Raw genomic sequence first — 23,254 nt, forward strand, 5'->3', positions numbered from 1 at the left:
CTCACTTATGGGAGATACTGTATATATAATGTGAGGGGTGGAAGTCACTTATGGGAGATACTGTATATATAATGTGAGGGTGGACTCACTTATGGGAGATACTGTATATATAATTGTGAGGGGTGGACTCACTTATGGGAGATACTGTATATATAATGTGAGGGGTGGACTCACTTATGGGAGATACTGTATATATAATGTGAGGGGTGGAGTCACTTATGGGATATACTGTATATAATGTGAGGGGTGGGCTCACTTATGGGAGATACTGTATATATAATGTGAGGGGTGGACTCACTTATGGGAGATACTGTATATATAATGTGAGGGGTGGAGTCACTTATGGGAGATACTTATATATAATGTGAGGGGTGGAGTCACTTATGGGAGATACTGTATATATAATGTGAGGGGTGGATCACTTATGGGAGATACTGTATATATAATGTGAGGGGTGGACTTCACTTATGGGAGATACTGTATATATAATGTGAGGGGTGGAGTCACTTATGGGAGATACTGTATATATAATGTGAGGGGTGGAGTCACTTATGAGGATACTGTATATATATATGTGAGGGGTGGAGTCATTTATGGGAGATACTGTATATATAATGTGAGGGGTGGAGTCACTTATGGGAGATACTGTATATATAATGTGAGGGGTGGAGTCACTTATGGGAGATACTGTATATATAATGTGAGGGGTGGACTCACTTATGGGAGATACTGTATATATAATGTGAGGGGTGGACGCACTTATGGGATATACTGTATATATAATGTGAGGGGTGGAGTCACTTATGGGAGATTCTGTTTATATAATGTGAGGGGTGGACTCACTTATGGGATATACTGTATATAATGTGAGGGGTGGAGTCACTTATGGGATATACTGTATATATAATGTGAGGGGTGGACTCACTTATGGGATATACTGTATATAATGTGAGGGGTGGAGTCACTTATGGGATATACTGTATATATAATGTGAGGAGTGGACTCACTTATGGGAGATACTGTATATATAATGTGAGGGGTGGACTCACTTATGGGAGATACTGTATATATAATGTGAGGGGTGGAGTCACTTATGGGAGGATACTGTATATAATTTGAGCGGTGGACTCACTTATGGGATATACTGTATATATAATGTGAGGGGTGGAGTCACTTATGGGATATACTGTATATATAATGTGAGGGGTGGAATCACTTATTGGAGATACTGTATATAATGTGAGGGGTGGAGTCACTTATGGAAGATACTGTATATATATTGTGAGGGGTGGAGTCACTTATGGGAGATATAGTATATATAATGTGAGGGGTGGACTCTCTTATGGGATATACTGTATATAATGTGAGGGGTGGAGTCACTTATGGGATATACTATATATATAATGTGAGGGGTGGAGTCACTTATGGGAGATACTGTATATATAATGTGAGGGGTGGACTCACTTATGGGATATACTGTATATAATGTGAGGGGTGGAGTCACTTATGGGAGATACTGTATATATAATGTGAGGGGTGGACTCACTTATGGGAGATACTGTATATAATGTGAGGGGTGGAGTCACTTATGGGAGATACTGTATATATAATGTGAGGGGTGGACTCTCTTATGGGAGATACTGTAAATAATGTGAGGGGTGGAGTCACTTATGGGATATACTGTATATATAATGTGAGGGGTGGACTCACTTATGGGGATACTGTATATATAATGTGAGGGGTGGACTCACTTATGGGAGATACTGTACATATAATGTGAGGGGTGGACTCACTTATGGGAGATACTGTATATATAATGTGAGGGGGTGGACTCACTTATGGGGATACTGTATATATAATGTGAGGGGTGGACTCACTTATGGGAGATACTGTATATAATGTGAGGGGTGGAGTCACTTATGGGAGATACTGTATATATAATGTGAGGGGTGGACTCACTTATGGGATATACTGTATATATAATGTGAGGGGTGGAGTCACTTATGGGGATACTGTATATATAATGTGAGGGGTGGACTCACTTATGGGATATACTGTATATAATGTGAGGGGTGGAGTCACTTATGGGATATACTGTATATATAATGTGAGGGGTGGACTCACTTATGGGAGATACTGTATATATAATGTGAGGGGTGGAGTCACTTATGGGATTTACTGTATATATAATGTGAGGGGTGGAGTCACTTATGGGATATACTGTATATATAATGTGAGGGGTGCACACTCTTATGGGAGATACTGTATATATAATGTGAGGGGTGGACTCACTTATGGGATATACTGTATATATAATGTGAGGGGTGGACTCACTTATGGGGATACTGTATATATAATGTGAGGGGTGGACTCACTTATGGGAGATACTGTATATATAATGTGAGGGGTGGACTCACTTATGGGAGATACTGTATATATAATGTGAGGGGTGGACTCACTTATGGGAGATACTGTATATATAATGTGAGGGGTGGAGTCACTTATGGGAGATACTGTATATAATGTGAGGGGTGGAGTCACTTATGGGAGATACTGTATATATAATGTGAGGGGTGGACTCACTTATGGGGATACTGTATATATAATGTGAGGGGTGGACTCACTTATGGGAGATACTGTATATATAATGTGAGGGGTGGAGTCACTTATGGGGATACTGTATATATAATGTGAGGGGTGGACTCACTTATGGGATATACTGTATATAATGTGAGGGGTGGAGTCACTTATGGGATATACTGTATATATAATGTGAGGGGTGGACTCACTTATGGGAGATACTGTATATATAATGTGAGGGGTGGAGTCACTTATGGGATTTACTGTATATATAATGTGAGGGGTGGAGTCACTTATGGGATATACTGTATATATAATGTGAGGGGTGCACTCTCTTATGGGAGATACTGTATATATAATGTGAGGGGTGGACTCACTTATGGGATATACTGTATATATAATGTGAGGGGTGGACTCACTTATGGGGATACTGTATATATAATGTGAGGGGTGGACTCACTTATGGGAGATACTGTATATATAATGTGAGGGGTGGACTCACTTACGGGAGATACTGTATATATAATGTGAGGGGTGGACTCACTTATGGGAGATACTGTATATATAATGTGAGGGGTGGAGTCACTTATGGGAGATACTGTATATAATGTGAGGGGTGGAGTCACTTATGGGAGATACTGTATATATAATGTGAGGGGTGGACTCACTTATGGGGATACTGTATATATAATGTGAGGGGTGGACTCACTTATGGGAGATACTGTATATAATGTGAGGGGTGGAGTCACTTATGGGAGATACTGTATATATAATGTGAGGGGTGGAGTCACTTATGGGATATACTGTATATATAATGTGAGGGGTGGAGTCACTTATGGGGATACTGTATATATAATGTGAAGGGTGGACTCACTTATGGGATATACTGTATATAATGTGAGGGGTGGAGTCACTTATGGGATATACTGTATATATAATGTGAGGGGTGGACTCACTTATGGGAGATACTGTATATATAATGTGAGGGGTGGAGTCACTTATGGGATATACTGTATATATAATGTGAGGGGTGGAGTCACTTATGGGATATACTGTATATATAATGTGAGGGGTGGAGTCACTTATGGGATATACTGTATATATAATGTGAGGGGTGCACTCTCTTATGGGAGATACTGTATATATAATGTGAGAGGTGGACTCACTTATGGGATATACTGTATATATAATGTGAGGGGTGGACTCACTTATGGGAGATACTGTATATATAATGTGAGGGGTGGACTCACTTATGGGAGATACTGTATATATAATGTGAGGGGTGGACTCACTTATGGGATATACTGTATATATAATGTGAGGGTTGGACTCACTATTGGGAGATACTGTATATATAATGTGAGGGGTGGAGTCACTTATGGGAGATACTGTATATATAATGTGAGGGGTGGAATCACTTATGGGATATACTGTATATATAATGTGAGGGGTGGACTCACTTATGGGAGATACTGTATATATAATGTGAGGGGTGGAGTCACTTATGGGATATACTGTATATAATGTGAGGGGTGGACTCACTTATGGGAGATACTGTATATAATGTGAGGGGTGGACTCACTTATGGGAGATACTGTATATATAATGTGAGGGGTGGACTCACTTATGGGAGATACTGTATATAATGTGAGGGGTGGAGTCACTTATGGGAGATACTGTATATATAATGTGAGGGTGGAGTCACTTATGGGAGATACTGTATATATAATGTGAGGGGTGGACTCACTTATGGGATATACTGTATATATAATGTGAGGGGTGGAGTCACTTATGGGATATACTGTATATATAATGTGAGGGGTGGACTCACTTATGGGAGATACTGTATATATAATGTGAGGGGTGGACTCACTTATGGGAGATACTGTATATATAATGTGAGGGGTGGACTCACTTATGGGAGATACTGTATATATAATGTGAGGGGTGGACTCACTTATGGGATATACTGTATATAATGTGAGGGGTGGACTCACTTATGGGAGATACTGTATATATAATGTGAGGGGTGGACTCACTTATGGGATATACTGTATATATAATGTGAGGGGTGAACTCACTTATGGGAGATACTGTATATATAATGTGAGGGGTGGACTCACTTATGGGAGATACTGTATATATAATGTGAGGGGTGGACTCACTTATGGGAGATACTGTATATAATGTGAGGGGTGGAGTCACTTATGGGATATACTGTATATAATGTGAGGGGTGGGCTCACTTATGGGAGATACTGTATATATAATGTGAGGGGTGGACTCACTTATGGGAGATACTGTATATATAATGTGAGGGGTGGAGTCACTTATGGGAGATATTATATATAATGTGAGGGGTGGACTCACTTATGGGAGATACTGTATATATAATGTGAGGGGTGGAGTCACTTATGGGAGATACTGTATATATAATGTGAGGGGTGGACTCACTTATGGGAGATACTGTATATATAATGTGAGGGGTGGAGTCACTTATGGGAGATACTGTATATATAATGTGAGGGGTGGAGTCACTTATGGGGATACTGTATATATAATGTGAGGGGTGGAGTCACTTATGGGAGATACTGTATATATAATGTGAGGGGTGGAGTCACTTATGGGAGATACTGTATATATAATGTGAGGGGTGGAGTCACTTATGGGATATACTGTATATATAATGTGAGGGGTGGAGTCACTTATGGGGATACTGTATATATAATGTGAGGGGTGGAGTCACTTATGGGAGATACTGTATATATAATGTGAGGGGTGGAGTCACTTATGGGAGATACTGTATATATAATGTGAGGGGTGGAGTCACTTATGGGATATACTGTATATATAATGTGAGGGGTGGACTCACTTATGGGAGATACTGTATATATAATGTGAGGGGTGGAGTCACTTATGGGATATACTGTATATATAATGTGAGGGGTGGACTCACTTATGGGAGATACTGTATATATAATGTGAGGGGTGGACTCACTTATGGGATATACTGTATATATAATGTGAGGGGTGGACTCACTTATGGGAGATACTGTATATATAATATGAGGGGTGGACTCACTTATGGGAGATACTGTATATATAATGTGAGGGGTGGACTCACTTATGGGAGATACTGTATATATAATGTGAGGGGTGGACTCACTTATGGGATATACTGTATATATAATGTGAGGGGTGGACTCACTTATGGGATATACTGTATATATAATGTGAGGAGTGGACTCACTTATGGTAGATACTGTATATATAATGTGAGGGGTGGAGACACTTATGGGAGATACTGTATATATAATGTGAGGGGTGGACTCTCTTATGGGATATACTGTATATAATGTGAGGGGTGGAGTCACTTATGGGATATACTGTATATATAATGTGAGGGGTGGAGTCACTTATGGGAGATACTGTATATATAATGTGAGGGGTGGACTCACTTATGGGAGATACTATATATATAATGTGAGGGGTGGAGTCACTTATGGGATATACTGTATATATAATGTGAGGGGTGGAGTCACTTATGGGAGATACTGTATATATAATGTGAGGGGTGGACTCACTTATGGGATATACTGTATATATAATGTGAGGGGTGGACTCACTTATGGGATATACTGTATATATAATGTGAGGGGTGGACTCACTTATAGGAGATACTGTATATATAATATGAGGGGTGGAATCACTTATGGGATATACTGTATATATAATGTGAGGGGTGGAGTCACTTATGGGATATACTGTATATAATGTGAGGGGTGGACTCACTTATGGGATATACTGTATATATAATGTGAGGGGTGGACTCACTTATGGGATATACTGTATATATAATGTAAGGGGTGGAGTCACTTATGGGATATACTGTATATATAATGTGAGGGGTGGAGTCACTTATGGGAGATACTGTATATATAATGTGAGGGGTGGAGTCACTTATGGGAGATACTGTATATAATGTGAGGGGTGGACTCACTTATGGAGATACTGTATATATAATGTAAGGGGTGGACTCACTTATGGTAGATACTGTATATATAATTTGAGGGGTGGACTCTCTTATGGGAGATACTGTATATATAATGTGAGGGGTGGACTCACTTATGGGAGATACTGTATATATAATGTGAGGGGTGGACTCACTTATGGGAGATACTGTATATATAATGTGAGGGGTGGACTCACTTATGGGAGATACTGTATATATAATGTGAGGGGTGGAGTCACTTATGGGAGATACTGTATATAATGTGAGGGGTGGAGTCACTTATGGGAGATACTGTATATATAATGTGAGGGGTGGACTCACTTATGGGGATACTGTATATATAATGTGAGGGGTGGACTCACTTATGGGAGATACTGTATATAATGTGAGGGGTGGAGTCACTTATGGGAGATACTGTATATATAATGTGAGGGGTGGAGTCACTTATGGGATATACTGTATATATAATGTGAGGGGTGGAGTCACTTATGGGGATACTGTATATATAATGTGAGGGGTGGACTCACTTATGGGATATACTGTATATAATGTGAGGGGTGGAGTCACTTATGGGATATACTGTATATATAATGTGAGGGGTGGACTCACTTATGGGAGATACTGTATATATAATGTGAGGGGTGGAGTCACTTATGGGATATACTGTATATATAATGTGAGGGGTGGAGTCACTTATGGGATATACTGTATATATAATGTGAGGGGTGCACTCTCTTATGGGAGATACTGTATATATAATGTGAGAGGTGGACTCACTTATGGGATATACTGTATATATAATGTGAGGGGTGGACTCACTTATGGGAGATACTGTATATATAATGTGAGGGGTGGACTCACTTATGGGAGATACTGTATATATAATGTGAGGGTTGGACTCACTATTGGGAGATACTGTATATATAATGTGAGGGGTGGAGTCACTTATGGGAGATACTGTATATATAATGTGAGGGGTGGAATCACTTATGGGATATACTGTATATATAATGTGAGGGGTGGACTCACTTATGGGAGATACTGTATATATAATGTGAGGGGTGGAGTCACTTATGGGATATACTGTATATAATGTGAGGGGTGGACTCACTTATGGGAGATACTGTATATAATGTGAGGGGTGGACTCACTTATGGGAGATACTGTATATATAATGTGAGGGGTGGACTCACTTATGGGAGATACTGTATATAATGTGAGGGGTGGAGTCACTTATGGGAGATACTGTATATATAATGTGAGGGTGGAGTCACTTATGGGAGATACTGTATATATAATGTGAGGGGTGGACTCACTTATGGGATATACTGTATATATAATGTGAGGGGTGGAGTCACTTATGGGATATACTGTATATATAATGTGAGGGGTGGACTCACTTATGGGAGATACTGTATATATAATGTGAGGGGTGGACTCACTTATGGGAGATACTGTATATATAATGTGAGGGGTGGACTCACTTATGGGAGATACTGTATATATAATGTGAGGGGTGGACTCACTTATGGGATATACTGTATATAATGTGAGGGGTGGACTCACTTATGGGAGATACTGTATATATAATGTGAGGGGTGGACTCACTTATGGGATATACTGTATATATAATGTGAGGGGTGAACTCACTTATGGGAGATACTGTATATATAATGTGAGGGGTGGAGTCACTTATGGGAGATACTGTATATATAATGTGAGGGGTGGACTCACTTATGGGAGATACTGTATATATAATGTGAGGGGTGGAGTCACTTATGGGAGATACTGTATATATAATGTGAGGGGTGGACTCACTTATGGGAGATACTGTATATAATGTGAGGGGTGGAGTCACTTATGGGATATACTGTATATAATGTGAGGGGTGGGCTCACTTATGGGAGATACTGTATATATAATGTGAGGGGTGAACTCACTTATGGGAGATACTGTATATATAATGTGAGGGGTGGAGTCACTTATGGGAGATACTGTATATATAATGTGAGGGGTGGACTCACTTATGGGAGATACTGTATATATAATGTGAGGGGTGGACTCACTTATGGGAGATACTGTATATATAATGTGAGGGGTGGACTCACTTATGGGAGATACTGTATATAATGTGAGGGGTGGAGTCACTTATGGGATATACTGTATATAATGTGAGGGGTGGGCTCACTTATGGGAGATACTGTATATATAATGTGAGGGGTGGACTCACTTATGGGAGATACTGTATATATAATGTGAGGGGTGGAGTCACTTATGGGAGATATTATATATAATGTGAGGGGTGGAGTCACTTATGGGAGATACTGTATATATAATGTGAGGGGTGGAGTCACTTATGGGAGATACTGTATATATAATGTGAGGGGTGGACTCACTTATGGGAGATACTGTATATATAATGTGAGGGGTGGAGTCACTTATGGGAGATACTGTATATATAATGTGAGGGGTGGAGTCACTTATGAGGATACTGTATATATAATGTGAGGGGTGGAGTCATTTATGGGAGATACTGTATATATAATGTGAGGGGTGGAGTCACTTATGGGAGATACTGTATATATAATGTGAGGGGTGGAGTCACTTATGGGATATACTGTATATATAATGTGAGGGGTGGAGTCACTTATGGGGATACTGTATATATAATGTGAGGGGTGGAGTCACTTATGGGAGATACTGTATATATAATGTGAGGGGTGGAGTCACTTATGGGAGATACTGTATATATAATGTGAGGGGTGGAGTCACTTATGGGATATACTGTATATATAATGTGAGGGGTGGACTCACTTATGGGAGATACTGTATATATAATGTGATGGGTGGAGTCACTTATGGGATATACTGTATATATAATGTGAGGGGTGGACTCACTTATGGGAGATACTGTATATATAATGTGAGGGGTGGACTCACTTATGGGATATACTGTATATATAATGTGAGGGGTGGACTCACTTATGGGAGATACTGTATATATAATATGAGGGGTGGACTCACTTATGGGAGATACTGTATATATAATGTGAGGGGTGGACTCACTTATGGGAGATACTGTATATATAATGTGAGGGGTGGACTCACTTATGGGATATACTGTATATATAATGTGAGGGGTGGACTCACTTATGGGATATACTGTATATATAATGTGAGGAGTGGACTCACTTATGGTAGATACTGTATATATAATGTGAGGGGTGGAGACACTTATGGGAGATACTGTATATATAATGTGAGGGGTGGACTCTCTTATGGGATATACTGTATATAATGTGAGGGGTGGAGTCACTTATGGGAGATACTGTATATATAATGTGAGGGGTGGAGTCACTTATGGGAGATACTGTATATATAATGTGAGGGGTGGACTCACTTATGGGAGATACTATATATATAATGTGAGGGGTGGAGTCACTTATGGGATATACTGTATATATAATGTGAGGGGTGGAGTCACTTATGGGAGATACTGTATATATAATGTGAGGGGTGGACTCACTTATGGGATATACTGTATATATAATGTGAGGGGTGGACTCACTTATGGGATATACTGTATATATAATGTGAGGGGTGGACTCACTTATAGGAGATACTGTATATATAATATGAGGGGTGGAGTCACTTATTGGAGATACTGTATATATAATGTGAGGGGTGGAGTCACTTATGGGATATACTGTATATATAATGTGAGGGGTGGAGTCACTTATGGGAGATACTGTATATATAATGTGAGGGGTGGAGTCACTTATGGGATATACTGTATATAATGTGAGGGGTGGACTCACTTATGGGATATACTGTATATATAATGTGAGGGGTGGACTCACTTATGGGATATACTGTATATATAATGTAAGGGGTGGAGTCACTTATGGGATATACTGTATATATAATGTGAGGGGTGGAGTCACTTATGGGAGATACTGTATATATAATGTGAGGGGTGGAGTCACTTATGGGAGATACTGTATATAATGTGAGGGGTGGAGTCACTTATGGGATATACTGTATATAATGTGAGGGGTGGACTCACTTATGGGATATACTGTATATATAATGTGAGGGGTGGAGTCACTTATGGGATATACTGTATATATAATGTGAGGGGTGGAGTCACTTATGGGAGATACTGTATATATAATGTGAGGGGTGGAGTCACTTATGGGAGATACTGTATATAATGTGAGGGGTGGAGTCACTTATGGGATATACTGTATATATAATGTGAGGGGTGGAGTCACTTATGGGAGATACTGTATATAATGTGAGGGGTGGACTCACTTATGGGATATACTGTATATATAATGTAAGGGGTGGAGTCACTTATGGGATATACTGTATATATAATGTGAGGGGTGGAGTCACTTATGGGAGATACTGTATATATAATGTGAGGGGTGGAGTCACTTATGGGAGATACTGTATATAATGTGAGGGGTGGAGTCACTTATGGGATATACTGTATATATAATGTGAGGGGTGGAGTCACTTATGGGAGATACTGTATATAATGTGAGGGGTGGAGTCACTTATGGGATATACTGTATATATAATGTGAGGGGTGGAGTCACTTATGGGGATACTGTATATATAATGTGAGGGGTGGACTCACTCATGGGAGATACTGTATATAATGTGAGGGGTGGAGTCACTTATGGGATATACTGTATATATAATGTGAGGGGTGGAGTCACTTATGGGATATACTGTATGTATAATGTGAGGGGTGGACTCACTTATGGGAGATACTGTATATATAATGTGAGGGGTGGACTCACTTATGGGAGATACTGTATATATAATGTGAGGGGTGGACTCACTTATGGAGATACTGTATATATAATGTAAGGGGTGGACTCACTTATGGGAGATACTGTATATAATGTGAGGGGTGGACTCACTTATGGTAGATACTGTATATATAATGTAAGGGGTGGACTCACTTATGGGATATACTGTATATAATGTGAGGGGTGGACTCACTTATGGGAGATACTGTATATATAATGTGAGGGGTGGACTCACTTATGGTAGATACTGTATATATAATTTGAGGGGTGGACTCTCTTATGGGATATACTGTATATATAATTTGAGGGGTGGACTCTCTTATGGGATATACTGTATATATAATGTGAGGGGTGGACTCACTTATGGGAGATACTGTATATATAATATGAGGGGTGGAGTCACTTATGGGATATACTGTATATATAATTTGAGGGGTGGACTCTCTTATGGGATATACTGTATATATAATGTGAGGGGTGGAGTCACTTATGGGATATACTGTATATATAATGTGAGGGGTGGAGTCACTTATGGGAGATACTGTATATATAATGTGAGGGGTGGAGTCTCTTATGGGAGATACTTTTTGTCAATTATATCACACAATGACCCGATGTACATACACTGCTCATGGATCAGTATATTATATACGGCTCTATATAACCTCCCCGGGTTACCTAGCATCAAGATAACAATTGTCCTGGAAAAGGCATCTCTATTCCGTTGGCTTTCCCTGAACACCCTCACAATGTCCCTAATCTGTCACTGTGAATTTTCCTATTGTTCAATGGTTTTTAAGAAAATTGCGGGACACAAAAAGCCAGACGAGAAATAATAAAAAAAATGAAGAGCTATTGAGCTATTTGTTGTGATGCAAAACACTAAGAAACATTAACCGCTTAAGGACACAACTTATGTTAGCGTCTAGAACACAGTGATTTTCTTTACATGTGTTATCCTTTCCTTCTTAAAGCTATAACTTCCTATTATTTCCATTATTGTAGTCATATGGGGCTTTGTTTTTATTTTCTGCAGGGCGAATTGTGTTTTCAAAGGAACCATTTTGGGGTACAAAAATGTGATGAAAAAAATGTATACATTTTCAAGAGGATACAAAAGAAAAACTTTTTTGGGGGGTTCACTGTGCCGTATATACAGTACAATTGTGATAGCAAATAAAAAAAAAAATATATATATATATATATATATATATATATATATATATATATATATTAGCTGAATACCCAGCATTACCTGTTTTTTTCTTCCTAATCCTTGTTGTGGAGGAAAATCAACAAAGGAGGAAGCTTTTGACTTCATATACCATCCTCATATATTGTTGTCATATCCCAACCCCATATCCCGTCCTCATATCTCAACCTCATATCCCGTCCTCATATCCCGACCTCATATCCTGACCTCCTATCCCGTCCTCATATGTCGACCTCATATCCCGACCTCATATCTCGACCTCCTATCCTGACCTCCTATCCCAACCTCATATCCTGTCCTCATATCCTGACCTCCTATCCTGTCCTCCTATCCCGACCTCATATCCCATCCTCATATCTCGACCTCCTATCCCGACCTCCTATCCCAACCTCATATCCTGTCCTCATATCCTGACCTCCTATCCTGTCCTCCTATCCCGACCTCATATCCCATCCTCATATCTCAACCTCCTATCCTGACCTCCTATACCGTCCTCATATACTGTCCTCATATGTCAACCTCATATCCCATCCTAATAACCCGACCTCATTTCCCGTCCTCCTATCTTGACCTCATATCCTGCCCTTATGTCCCATCCTCTTATCCTGTCCTCAGGTGGGACTGATTTGTGATGAAGATATTGTAAGCTGAAAATAGAAGGGGGCGTGGCTTTGTGGGACAGGGCGTGATTTGCAAGCCAGACCGATTCACAAAAAGGGTAGAGAATAAAAGGGTGGGGGTTAACATGTGGGCGTGTCTTTGTGAGATGGGGTGTGGCTTGCAATCCGGATTGACACATTCACCAGAAGATGCAGAGTGAAGCTTGTGGAGTAAGGTAATGGAAGTCCCATATACTTGCATGAGACTTGAAACAAAAACCCATCTTTTTTTATAAGGGTGTAGGTAAGGGTTAATTTCACTATCATATCTTTTTATTTGATATATATGTAATATGTGTACCAAGTATTGAAATATCTCCAGTCGTACGGAAGTTATGTGAGAACATAAATTTCCCATTGATTTGCTTGGGACTTTAAACAAAAACCCTGACCCTCACAAATGGGGGTAGTTAAGGGTTAAATTAACTATCCTATATTTTAAGTGGACATATAAGTAACATGTGACCAAGTATTATCAAAATATCTCCAGCCGTTATGAAGTTATGCAGTAACATTCATTTTCCATAAACTTGTATGGGACTTTAAACAAAAACCCCAACCCTAGCAAATAGGGGTGAGTAAGGGTTAAATCGCCTATCCTATGTTTGTTGTTGACATATAAGTAATATGTGGCCAAGTTTCATGTTAATATATTTAGCTGTTTGGACGTGATGCTGGAACATACACACACACACACACACATATATACATATACACACACATTGAGTTCTATATACAGTGACCCCCCGACCTACAATGGCCCCGACATATGATCATTTCAACATGCGATGGCCTCTCAGAGGTCATCGCATGTTGAAGGCAGAATCAACTTACGATGCATTTGTATGTCGGGGCCATCGCATAAACGGCTATCCGGCAGCGCCTACTCCTTCAGCTGCCGTCGGATAGCCGTTTACGGTGCCCCGTGTGCTCCGGTGATGGTCTTCTACCTGTCCTCCGGGCTCCGGAGCATCCTCTTCGGGATCCCCTACATCGTCGGCGCTCTCCATCGTCGTCATCACGTTGCCATGCACGCCGTCCCGTCATCCAATAGGAGCGGCGTGCGTAGTGAAGTGATGGCGGCGACGGAGAGCGAGGATCCTCGGAAAGCAGAGACGTCCGGAGCGGCGGGGACACCGCGGGGACGCGGCGGGGACACCGCGGGGACACGGCGACAGCCATGGACGGCGACATCCAGGGCAGCAGTGACCAGCGGTGACCAGCGGTGATGGGTCCGGAGCGGCGGGGACAGGTGAGTACAACTTCCTATACTTTACATTGCACGGATCCCTCAACATACGATGGTTTCAACAAAAGATGGTTCGTTTGGAACGGATTACCATCGTATGTTGAGGGACCACTGTATATAGACAGATAGATGTTTTTATTTATTTTTTTGCACCATAAAAAAAAAAAATTTGTCTCCATATTGTGAGAGTCAAAACTTTTTTATTTTACTGTCAACAGAGCCGGGTTGACTTTTCCATTGGCACAACTCTAGGGCCGTGTCTCACTTTTTCAATTAGTTCAATTATATGGTGGGGGGCAAGAAAATGGATTGCTTTCATTGTTTTTTTTTTTTTTATTTGTTTTTTTTTATCCCACCATATGGGAAAAAGGACGTGATACTTTTATAGTTTGAGTTTTATGCATTTGGCAATACCAACTATATATACCACAGTTGATTGTTTTCATGTGCTTTTTATATATATTTTTGAAAATTTCATTCAACTTTTATTTTTACATTTTTTTGTACCATTAGGGGGCTTGACCATGCGATCCCCTGATCATTGACAGGTACCATATTTATCGGCGTATAACACGCACTTTTTAGGCTAAAATTTTTAGCCTAACGTCTGTGTGCGTGTTATACGCCGATACACCCCCAGGAAAGGCAGGGGGAGAGAGGCCGTCGCTGCCCGCTTCTCTCCCCCTGCCTTCCCTGGGGTCTAGAGCGCTGCTGTCGGCCCTTCTCACCCCCTGGCTATCGGCGCCGCTGCCCGTTCTGTCCCCCTGACTATCGGTGCCGGCGCCGCTGCCCCGTTGCCTCCCCCCATCCCCGGTGGCATAATTACCTGAGTCGGGTCCGCGCTGCTGCAGGCCTCTGGCGTGCGTCCCCGGCGTCGTTGCTATGCGCTGAACGGCGCGGCGCATGACGTCAGTGCGCCGCGCCGTGCATAGCAACGACGCAGGGGACGCACGCCAGAGGCCTGCAGCAGCGCGGACCCGACTCAGGTAATTATGCCACCGGGGATGGGGGGAGGCAACGGGGCAGCGGCACCGGCAATGGGTGCCACTGCCCCTTCTCTCCCCCTGGCTGTCGGCGCCGCTTCTCTCCCCCTGGCTATCGGCGCCGGCACCGATAGTCAGGGGGACAGAACGGGCAGCGGCGCCGATAGCCAGGGGGAGAGAAGGGCCGACAGCAGCGCTCTAGACCCCAGGGAAGGCAGGGGGAGAGAAGCGGGCAGCGACGGCCTCTCTCCCCCTGCCTTTCCTGGGGGTATATCGGGGTATACACGCGCACACACGCACCCTCATTTTACCATGGATATTTGGGTAAAAAACTTTTTTTACCCAAATATCCTTGGTAAAATGAGGGTGCGTGTTATAGGCCGGTGCGTGGTATACCCCGATAAATACGATACTTAGATGACAGAACATGGGCTACCCTGTAAATGCATTGTGGTAGAAGATGATGCTCCCTCCATCTGTGTAATGTCTTGGGCCTCCTTTACATATATCAGCTGTCGGCTAGGTTTCCACTTGTTTTTTTTTTTTTTTAACACCTAAAAAACGCCAAAAAACTGTCACAATGTTTTCCTGTGTTATGGCATTTTTTCTGATGTTATTTCTGGCATTTTTCCTGGTGTGTGGAAACAGCCAATTTTCTTCCCAGACAGGGAGACTCCAGCTGTTGCTAAACTACAACTTCCAGCATGCCCAGACAGCCAAAGGCTGTCTGGGCATGCTGGGAGTTGTAGTTTTGCAACAATTGTAGGCTCTCTGTTTGGGAAGACATTGCATTATGGCTGCTCTCCCCAGCGGACAGCGCCAAAAATGTCCTAACTAACTTTTTTGTGTTTCTTTTTTCTTCTCGTTTCAGATCCGTGTATGCAGAGGATTACTGCGGATGAACTGGATTTTTTCTCCTTTAATAAAATGGTTAACGAGGGCTGTGGGGTAGTGTTTTTTAACCCTTTAACGACCATGGACGTAAATGTACATCCTGTTGCGGCGGTACTTAGCGCACCAGGGCGTACATTTATGTCTTGGTTATAACTGGGAGCATCGGAGCAGTGTTCGCGTCATACACGGTAGGTTCCCGATCACGCGGATGTCCACCACTAACCCCTCAGATGCCGTGATCAGTACAGTGCGCATGTTAAAATAGATGATCGGATCGCCCGGAGCACTGCCGCGGGGATCCGATTATCTGTAATGGCCGCCGGAGGTCCCCTCACCTGCCTCCGTCCGTCTCCCGGCGTCTCTTGCTCTGGTCTGAGATCGAGCAGACCAGAGCAGAAGATTGCCGATAATACTGATCAGTGCTATGTCCTATGCATAGCACTGAACAGTATTAGCAATCAAATGATTGCTATAGATAGTCCCCTATGGGGACATAAAAAGTGTAAAAAAATAAGGTGAAAAATCCCCTCCCCCAATAAAAATGAAAATTGTCAGTTTTTCCTATTTTACTCCCAAAAAGCATAATTTTTTTTTTATAAATATATTTGGCATTGCCACATGCATAAATGTCAGAACTATCAAAATATAATGCTAATCATTTTGTACAGTGAACGGCGCAAACTTTAAAAAAAAAAAAATCCAAAAATGCTGCTTTTTAGTCACATTTTATAAAAAAAAATTTTTATGAAAAAGGATCTAAAAGTTTTATATATGCAAATGTGGTATCGATAAAAAGTACAGATGACAGCACAAAAAATGTTATAGGTGGTCAAAATAGGACAATTTTAGATTACTGATTTTGTACAAAAAGTTTTAGATTTTTTTTAAGCGATACAAAAATATAAAAGTATCTATCCATGGGTATCATTTTAATTATATTGAACCCCAGAATAAAGAACATATGTCATTTTTACCCTAAATTGTACAGTGTGAAAATGAAACCCTCCAAATGTGCCAAATTGTGGTTTTCATTAAAATTTCTTCCCTAAAAAAATTACTTTTGGGTTCGCCATACATTTTATGGTAAAATGAGAGGTTTCATTGCAAATTACAATTGGTCATGCAAAAAACAAACCCTTATATGGGTCTGTAGAGGAAATTATAAAAGAGTTATGGATTTTAGAAGGCGAGGAGGAAAAAACTGAAACGCAAAAATAAAATTGGCCTGGTCCTTAAGGTTAAAATGTCCTTAACCCCTTAACGGCCAAGGACGTATATTTATGTCCTTGGCCAGCTCCCGCGATATAACGTGACCCCGCGTCATATCGGGTCTGTCCCGGCATGTATCTGATGCCGGGACCCGGGGCTGAAAGTGCGCGGCAGCGATCGCGGTGCCGTGCGCTATTAACCCTTTAGATGTGGCGTTCAAAGTTGAATGCCGCATCTAAAACGAAAGTGAAAGCTGACCGGCTGCTCAGCGGGGCTGATCGGGACTACAGTGAAAATGCGGTGTCCCGATCAGCTGGGTGTCCCGATCAGCTGGGACACGAGCGGAGGTCCTCTTACCTGCCTCCCGCGTGTCCCCTCGGCGATTGATTGCTCCAAGCCTGAGATTCAGGCTTGAGCAATCGACCGCCGATAACGCTGATCATTGCAAAGCTATGGCTTTGCAGTGAACAGTGCTGGCAATCAGTGTGTGCAGTGTTATAGGTCCCTATGGGAGCTATAACGCTGCAAAAAAAAAAGTGTAAAAAAAAGTTAATAAATGGGATTTAACCCTTTCCTTAATAAAAGTTCAAATCACCCCCTTTTCCCATTAAAAAAACACACCATGTAAATAAAAATAAATATAAACATATGTGGTTTCGCCGCGTGCGTAAATGTCTGAACTATAAAAATATATCATTAATTAAAATGCACGGCCAATGGCGTATGCGCAAAAGAATTCCAAAGTCCAAAATAACGTATTTTTGGTCACTTTTTATATCATGAAAAAATAAATAAAAAGCGATGAAAAAGTCCAATCAATACAAAAATGGTACTGATAAAAACTTCAGATCACGGCACAAAGAATGAGCCCTCATACTGCCCCATATGCGGAAAATAAAAAAGTTATAGGGGTCAGAAGATGACAATTTTAAACGTATACATTTTTCTGCATGTAGTTATGATTTTTTACAGAAGTACAACAAAATCAAACCTATATAAGTAGGGTATCCTTTTAACCATGTGGACCTACAGAATAAAGATAAGGTGTCATTTTTACCAAAAAATGTACTGCGTAGAAACAGAAGCCCCCAAAAGTTACAAAATGGCGTTTTTTTCTTCAATTTCGTCGCACAATGATTTTTTTCCCGTTTCGCCGTAGATTTTTGGGTAAAATGACTGATGTCACTGCAAAGTAAAATTGTTGGCACAAAAAATAAGCCAACATATGGATTTTTAGTTGCAAAATTGAAAGGGTTATGATTTTTAAAAGGGGAGGAGGAAAAAACGAAAGTGCAAAAATGGAAAAACCCGTGGTCCTTAAGGGTTAAGGGGTAAAATAAAATAAAAATTCCAATGTGTTGTCTTTTTTTTTAAATTGAATTTTCAGGATTAGTAGTAGAAGCTGTATAACAGATGGAATCCATTACTAAGCCGGGCTTAGCGTTAGCCCCCAAAACAGCTAGCGCTAACCCCCAATTATTACCCCGGTACCCACCGCCACAGGGGTTCCGGGAAGAGCTGGTACCAACAGGCCCGGAGCGTCAAAAATGAAGCTCCTGGGCCTAGCCGGTAACAGGCTGGTGTTATTTAGGCTGGGGAGGGCCAGTAACAATGGTCATTGCCCACCCTGGTAATGTCAGGCTGTTGATGATTGGTTGGTATCTGGTTGAGAATAAAAATACGGGGAACCTTATGCGTTTTTTTTTTTTAATGTATTTATTAAAAAAATGCATAGGGTTCCCTGTCTAATTGGGGGTTAGCGCTAGCGGTTTTGGGGCTAACGCTAAGCCCCGGCATAGTAATGGATTCCGTCAATAAGACCACTACTAAGCCTGAAAATTCACTTTACTGGATCCTGGATCGCTAAAGACCAAAAAAGAATAAAAACCGCCTGCAAAAATGCCAAAGTTAAAACCCACATGGCGTTTTTCTTGGCGTTTTTTCACTCCCATAGACTTCTATGGGAGAAAAACGCCAAGATTTTCCCAGAAAATGCCAAAGTCTCAACAAGAGGTCGTTTTTTAAAAACTGCCAAGGAGCCCAAAAACGCCAAAAAGATTAAAAAAATGCCAAGCTGAAAAACGCCACGTGGATATGGCATTTTGCGGTTAACTATTGACTTGCAGCTAACATCTGGCCGCAGCAAGTTTTTCACAAAAAAAAAAAATGCCATGTGGCAGAATGGTCGTTTTTATTGGTGTTTTTGCCACACAAAAAAAAAACAAGTGGAAACCTAGCCGTCCGGCATTTCTCTTCGGCGGGCACTGGAGGGAAACTGATAGCAGAACTGATCCAGTTCATTTGAATGGGATAGATCCAGGTGCTCCGGTTGGCTGGAAAAGGTGGATACAGTCAGGGGTCAAGTCCTGGGTAAAAAAAAAGTGCAGGAACTCACCCAAGATTTCCACTCTAGTGCTGGTCCTGCAGAACTCCTACTAATGGGAACAGTGTTCCTTCTGTGGAAAAAGTGCAGGAACTTAGTTCCCATGTGTTCCTGCAGGACTTGAGCTCTGGATACAGTCCTAGGAGAGAGTCTCCAGCACCTGAAAACTGAACTAATTTATGCAGGCTGAAGTCAGCAACTGCCAAGCCGAGAAGTTCTTGACAAATCAAATCACTGTAACTTTGCTCATCTCTAATCACAATCTTCTGGCGCCTCAGTTTGAATGCAGGATGGTTGAACTTGCTGGACGGACCTTGACAGGGAAAGGAATCTTGCTGCGTTCCCCTGTCCAGCATTCAGAAAAAATGGACGCCGAATGCTACACAACTGTTGACAACTGATGCATTTCTATATAAGTATATAGTGAGCTATGGGAAGTCATTAGCAGCAGTGATTTTTAAGGCTCTTAAATTGGTCAGACATTGACCTACAGGATAGTTACCTACTGGTGGCTTTGGAGGCTCCAGATTTTTTCTAATCTATATACTGTTTCCTAGGGAGCATTGCCTGTTCGACTCCCTATACCAGCTGGCCCTCTGTAAGGAGAACCAATGACGTCCATAGGTTGAAAAGAAATGGAAACAGAATTCGGCTCAGATCTGTAAACTCTGACCAGCAAATGCTTTCTTCCATTTGTTTACACCATCATTTGACTTCATGGTGTGCAATGAATATGAACTCACCGTTTCTGAGTTAATGTTCTATGGAGCATTTAACAATCAAACCGGCTTCCAGCATAGTTGTTCTTGGAACTCTTCCAGAATTTCTTGTTTTCTCGAACGGTTCAGCAATCTGGATACTTGAATGGTCATAGAACTAATTGCGGAAGCCCTCGGTGGGGAGCGCGTCTTAGAATGATTTACGATTTACACAAAAGAAGATGCCGATACGTGACGAAGTACCAAACAACAATCTACGATCGTGTTAAGAAGGATGTACTTCCTGCTGGGACATGGAGCTGCATAGATATAGATAAGAACTGGATCTTAGGGCCTTATTAAATGGTTCTATTATAGGCCAAACTGGCCAACAACACCCTACACATTCCAGGAGGCCTGCACCCATGCACTGTGCAGCATTGGGCTATACACTAGGGCCCTTATAAGTGATAGAAACCATCTGCCAGATTAAAGGTTCACATAAAAGTGTCAAGCATTCTGTTGACCCATTGAAAAAATTCTTCCGGTTGTCATTTGGAGCCAGACGTGACTTAAAGGGTTATTCCGGCTTTATACATCTTATCCCCTATCCAAAGGTAGAATAGGGGATAATATGTTTGATTGCAGGGGTCCTGCATTCTATGCCGGGCACTGCCTCCGAGACGGGATGTGATGCCATGCCACACAACGCCCCTCCATTCATGTCCATGGGACAGGCATGACACCCCCTCCCATAGACATGAATGGAGGGGTGTGGCGTGAGGGGATAAGATGTACACTGCTCAATAAAATTAAGGAAACACTAAGATAACACATCCTCGAACTGAATGAATGAACAAATCTTATGAAATACTTTCGTCTTTACATAGTTGAACGTGCTGACAACAAAATCACACAAAAATTATCAATGGAAATCAAATTTATCAACCCATGGAGGTCTGGATATGGAGTCGCACTCAAAATCAGAGTGGAAAACCACACAACAGGCTGATCCAACTTTAATGTAATGTCCTTAAAACAAGTCAAAATGAGGCTCAGTAGTGTGTTTGGCCTCCACGTGCCCGTATGACCTCCGCACAATGCCTGGGCATGCTCCTGATGAGGTGGCTAAAGCATCCGCCAATTTCTGGACAGTCTATGGTGCAATGTGGCGTTGGTGGATGGAGCGAGACATGATGTCCTAGATGTGCTCAATCGGATTCAGGTCTGGGGAACGGGTGGCCAGTCCATAGCATCATTGTCTTCCTCTTGCAGGAACTGCTGACACACTCCAGCCATACGCATTGTCTTGCATTAGGAGAAAACCAAGGCCAACCGCACCAGCGTATGGTCTCACAAGGGGTCTGAGGATCTCATCTCGGTACTTAATGGCAGTCAGGCTACCTCTGGCAAGCACATGGAGGGCTGTGCGGACCCCCAAAGAAATGCTACCCCACACTACTAACCCACCGCCAAACCGGTTATGCTAGAGGATGTTGCAGGCAGTAGAACGTTCTCCACAGCATCTGCAGACTCTGTCACATCTGTCACATGTGCTCAGTGTGAACCTGCTTTCATCTGTGAAGAGAACAGGGCGCCAGTGTTAAATTTGCCAATCTTGGTGTTCTCTGGCAAATGTCAAACGTCCTGCACAGTGTTGGGCTGTAAGCACAACCCCCACCTGTGGATGTCGGGTCCTCATACCACCCTCATGGAGTCTGTTTCTGACCGTTTGAGTGGACACATGCACATTTGTGGCCTGCTGGAGGTCATTTTGCAGGGCTCTGGCAGTGCTCCTCCTGCTCCTTCTTGCATAAAGGCGGATGTAGTGGTCCTGCTGCTGGGTTGTTGCCCTCCTACGGCATCCTCCATGTCTCCTGGTGTACTGGCCTGTATCTTGGTAGCGCCTCCATGCTCTGGACACTACGCTGACAGACATAGCAAACCTTCTTGCCACAGCTCGCATTGGTGTGCCATCCTGGATGAGCCACATTACCTGAGCCACTTGTGTGGGCTGTAGACTCCGTCTCATGCTACCACTGGAGTGAAAGCACCGCCAGCATTCAAAAGTGACCAAAACATCAGCCAGGGAACATAGGAACTGAGAAGTGGTCTGTGGTCACCACCTTCAGAACCACACCTTTATTGGGGTGTCTTGCTAATTGACGATAGTTTCCACCTGTTGTCTGTTCCATTTGCACAACAGCATGTGGAATTGATTGTCAATCAGTGTTGCTTCCTGAGTGGACAGTGTGATTTCACAGAAGTGAATTGTCTTGACCAATGTCTTGCAATGAACAAAATAGGGCAGATTCTTCCTCACAGGCTTGTTATGCTGTTCCATCCCAGTCTTGTAGTAGAAACTAGTGTCCTCCTGCAGCTTGTGCTGAAAGTACAGATATATATTGGGTTCTGTAATCTGAAGTTGGGATGGTAAACAACCTTGGTCACCTGCTCTGCACCAGCTCCAGTTCAGCCATGTCCTTCTTAGATACAGGGTCCCCAAATTGGACACAATACTCCATATGTGGTCTGACTAATGATACATATAC

The sequence above is a fragment of the Hyla sarda genome, chromosome 4 (genome assembly GCF_029499605.1).
Source record: "Hyla sarda isolate aHylSar1 chromosome 4, aHylSar1.hap1, whole genome shotgun sequence".
Lineage (NCBI taxonomy): Eukaryota > Metazoa > Chordata > Amphibia > Anura > Hylidae > Hyla > Hyla sarda.